A 4,625-nucleotide genomic window follows, 5' to 3' on the forward strand; every position below is an offset into this window, starting at 1 on the left:
AAGAGTCCTGCCCTCTGACCTGATGATCTTGGATTCACCACTCCCTGGAGCTATGTGAGTCAGGAGAAGCCTGTAGCCTGACCTTTGATCCATAACTTATAATTTGCCTAGCTGTCTCTATGTGATATATCTATGTGATAGAAACCTCTATACACGAGTATACATATATAAGCTTTATTGGTTGTTTTTCCTTATTAACATACATTCCCGAAGCTCCTTATCTAACCTTTCAAGCTGCGTGGTCAATTGATCTCTTCTGGATAGATTTTTTTAAAAAGCACAAATCAGGGTGTATTGCACTCAGTAACTGTATTTTATTTAAGAGCTAGTGTATGTGGCAGAATGAATGCTAGATTAGTTGTCAATATAGTATGATAGCTGTACATCCGAATTTCTTACTTTAAAATATAAAGATAATGCTATAACTCTACTTACTTGAAATAATTTTGCAATGATAAAATGACATGATGTGTATATGAATATTTTGTGAACCAATACTGTACAAGATTAGTACTACTATATTCTAAACAGTACCCATCCACTTGTATGTAAAATATGCATATTCCTCCATTTTTTAGGTGCAGGCTTTACATTACGTGTAGGTGATAAAACAGAACCATGTGTTTCCTTACCTTGGGACAGAAAAAAAGTTGCAACTTGATAAAGCTTCCTTGCTTAGCTCCATTTTCTGTGTATACCAGAGAGTCACATGGAAATTTATTCAATAAATATTTGAGAGAAGGTTATAAAGCATTTCAGAAGCGCAAGTAAAAGCTAGTTAAAAACCACATAACTAATCATCCTCTAGACTCTTTATCTGGGATAAACAATTCTACTTTGGAAGTTCTTTTTCCTCCTTTCTAAATTTTGTCAGGTCTATTTGCCGTAGAACGAATAGCAATACATTAATAATCAAAAGCACATTAGTGTTTTTTACATCAACCCTTTATCTCCCTTTGGGTCTGTATAAGGAAATGCTCATTAATTTCATCGGCATACATTTCTCACTGTGGACAGTTTGCACAAAACTAGTTTTGTGGTCCTGAGTATTCTCCTCGTGAATACGCTACACGTACTATTCTTCCCGTGAATATGCTGCACGTACTGAGTATTCTCCCTGTGAATATGCTGCATGTACTGAGTATTCTCCCTGTGAATACGCTGCACGTACTGAGTATTCTCCTCGTGAATATGCTGCACGTACTGAGTATTCTCCCCGTGAATACGCTGCACGTACTGAGTATTCTCCCTGTGAATACGCTGCACGTACTGAGTATTCTCCCCGTGAATATGCTGCACGTACTGAGTATTCTCCCTGTGAATATGCTGCACGTACTGAGTATTCTCCTCGTGAATATGCTGCACGTACTGAGTATTCTCCCTGTGAATACGCTGCACGTACTGAGTATTCTCCTCGTGAATATGCTGCACGTACTGAGTATTCTCCCTGTGAATATGCAGCACGTACTGAGTATTCTCCCTGTGAATATGCTGCACGTACTGAGTATTCTCCTCGTGAATATGCTGCACGTACTGAGTATTCTCCCCATGAATATGCTGCACGTACTGAGTATTCTCCCTGTGAATACGCTGCACGTACTGAGTATTCTCCCCGTGAATATGCTGCACGTACTGAGTATTCTCCCCGTGAATACGCTGCACGTACTGAGTATTCTCCCCATGAATATGCTGCACGTACTGAGTATTCTCCCCGTGAATACGCTGCACGTACTGAGTATTCTCCCCGTGAATATGCTGCACGTACTGAGTATTCTCCCCGTGGATATGCTGCACGTATTAGATGTGCTATCCACTCTATTTGGACCTTTTTAAGTGTTAGTCATGAAATTATCTTAGATTGTTTGCTTTCAAACATCTATCTTTCATCACTGCTGGATCAGATGTTTTTATTTCCCAATGACAAGATCACATGTGTGGGGTATTTCCGGACAGCAATATATGGTCCTGAAGCAAGGGAAGGAATAAAGCCCTTAGATTTCAGTACTGTACTGAATGGTCAAGGGACTGACTTATTCTCCTTTCCAAGAAATAATTCCAGAAACAAAATGTTTTCTCCTAAGCTTAAATGAAAAGCAGATACAACAAAGGCTTTAAACTGAGAAATAATAGATTCACTGGCAGCAGGTACTGAAGGAATTACACATTACTCAGACTTCTAAAAAAATTGGCTACGTTTGCAACCTGGGGGTCCAAAAATTCTCTAGAAATTGTTGTCTATGTTAACCATAAAACTACTAAACATATTATTATTTTCAGATTCACTTAAAAAGGATAACCTTGATCTTGAAGTAATTCCCTGTAGGGAATTACTTGTGGTAAAAATGTATTTTTGAAGTCCTTTGTTAAGCACTTCAATAAATCAAAATGATACAGGAAAATCTGATATTCCTATGGAAATTCCCATGTGTTTATTACCCCTTTTATAGTATTGAAGCTAGTAATTCCTATACTTAAGAATCTGGCTCTTACATTTTCTCAGCTTAAACTACAGTTGGAAGGAATGTTACTGTGGAAATTTATTTATTTGTTTTCTTTGCTTTGTATTATCTGTCTCCTTACTCTCCAAGTTTACCTTAAACCCCTGTCACTCTAAATTGGTTCTGTTATCCAATCACACACTTAGTCTACATTTTCCCATGAGAGGGACATGAGCCACATATATTTGATTAACCTAGCCTTCTCATGGACTCATCTATAAATCAGTGCTCAGATTATGTGAATATTCTCTTCTGTTGGTCTTAGCTGTAAGAGCAATCCTTTTAGTTTGCCTAGAGCTAGTGGCTTTCTGGGATATAGACCTTTCAGTGGTGAAACCGAGATCCTTCACGTGAGCTGAGATGGTTAGTAATCCTAGCGCATTGCAAATGCACAACTAGATGAAAAGCAGCTACCCCGACAGAGTCTTATTGATTATGAAATATGTATCCCCAATTCTGTTTCACCTTTCAGGGATCATCATTAGGATTTAACTCCTAAGTACAGAGATAATTAGTAGCATATTTGGGGCTTAAAAATATAATTTTCTTGTTTAGATATTTAGCCTGAAGAGTAGGCTGTACTATATTAGAAATACAGAATTTGGGTGAATGTTTATAGATCAAATTAGTTATATATATGTATATCTATTGGACCTGCTGAATATTATTTGTTATAATTCAGCAAGACATTCACCAAGTATTTCATAGCCATTTATTTCCTTGTGGTTTATTTTTTAAGTTGTGATGTCTACTTTCAGACCTCAGTATATTTCACTGTGAATTTTAGCAGAGTGTTTATAAATATTTTTTTGCTGAGAATCAGGTCTATATGTCCAAAAAAATAACTCTCTTGTCAACATTCCTTACTTCTTCTGATTTTCCCAGAGCTGGGTTTGTAACGCAGATCTGATGTCTGTTGGCTTTCTCCTAGAGGTGACTCTGTTCATTCTTTTTTTTTTCTGCTTGAAATAGTTTATTGTATTTATGTAATAAATCCTCATGGAAAATTATGGTTTGGCTTAGCTCTCTGCAACCCGCTCCTGAGCTCTGAGGAAGCTTGCCTTCTTCTGAGCTACCCGATCTTTCTTCTGGGCAAGAGACATCTTGGGACGATTCCACCTCTTCTTCTTCACATCTCTCTTGGGCTTCTTCTCATAGACCGGGTTCTCTCGTATAGTGGCATGTGCTTTCTTGTACATCTCTTCCATCATGTCAGGAGTCACGATGTTCTTTATGTATTGAGAGAACTGTTTCTTGTAAGCATCTTCATCCTCTTCCATTAGGTAGCGCATGTAGTCAGCGACGTTCTGACCCAGGATGTGTTTTCGATGCACCTCTGCATTGAATTCCTTGCTTTCTGAATCATAACCAGGGAATCGCTTGGTACTATGAGGGGTAGACAAGCCTCCGTCCACAGTCCCCTTCAGAGCCCCAAACACTTTATTTCCAGTGGTGGTACTGGCAAGGCCGGCATCCAGATAGCAGGTGAAGGCACCAGGTTGACCGTCAATGCTTTCCACATTGTATTCATCTCCAGTTACCTCCACTTGGCCTTCATAGATTTTGTCCATGCCAAACCTATTAAGAAGCCTGCGGGCCAGCAGCAGGCCAGTACAATATGCTGCAGCGTAATTGGTCAGGCTGACTTTCACACCGTACTTGGGAAGTTCGTGAGCATACGCTGCACAGACAATCATGTCCCCTTCGATACGGGCATAAGCGATCTGGCAGATGATATCCCTGTTAATTACACGAACTATCATCCTGTATTTGGGTGTATTGTACTTATTTTTATCTTGGATTACCAAGCGTTTTCGAGCATAATAATCAGTTTTGCCCTCTTGTCGTCTTCTAAATTTCACTTGGTATCTCTTGAAGTAGGCCTTGTTCTTGACAACTTTAACAAACCCCATCCTGCGGAAAAGAGAGCAGCGCCCATCACCACAGACCGGCAGGGCGAGCGGCTCTACAGGGGGTGGGAAAAGCGACTCTGTTCATTCTTGTGATTGTTTGTGATCCAGTGCTTCAAAGGACATGGATTATTCCAACTATTTGACATTATAATTTTTGTTTTAATGAGATATAGCATATGGGGCAAATGATATCTGTGATTTTTCTGGAAACTTT

General features: G+C 39.2%; 1 pseudogene; it reads right to left on the reverse strand.

Moving 5' to 3' along the window:
* Window positions 1–3,459: 3,459 nt before the first annotated feature.
* LOC142450828 (large ribosomal subunit protein uL18 pseudogene) lies at window positions 3,460–4,419 on the reverse strand (annotated as a pseudogene).
* Between the last annotated feature and the right edge of the window lie 206 nt (window positions 4,420–4,625).

This window comes from Tenrec ecaudatus, chromosome 6 (assembly GCF_050624435.1).
Source record: "Tenrec ecaudatus isolate mTenEca1 chromosome 6, mTenEca1.hap1, whole genome shotgun sequence".
NCBI lineage: Eukaryota > Metazoa > Chordata > Mammalia > Afrosoricida > Tenrecidae > Tenrec > Tenrec ecaudatus.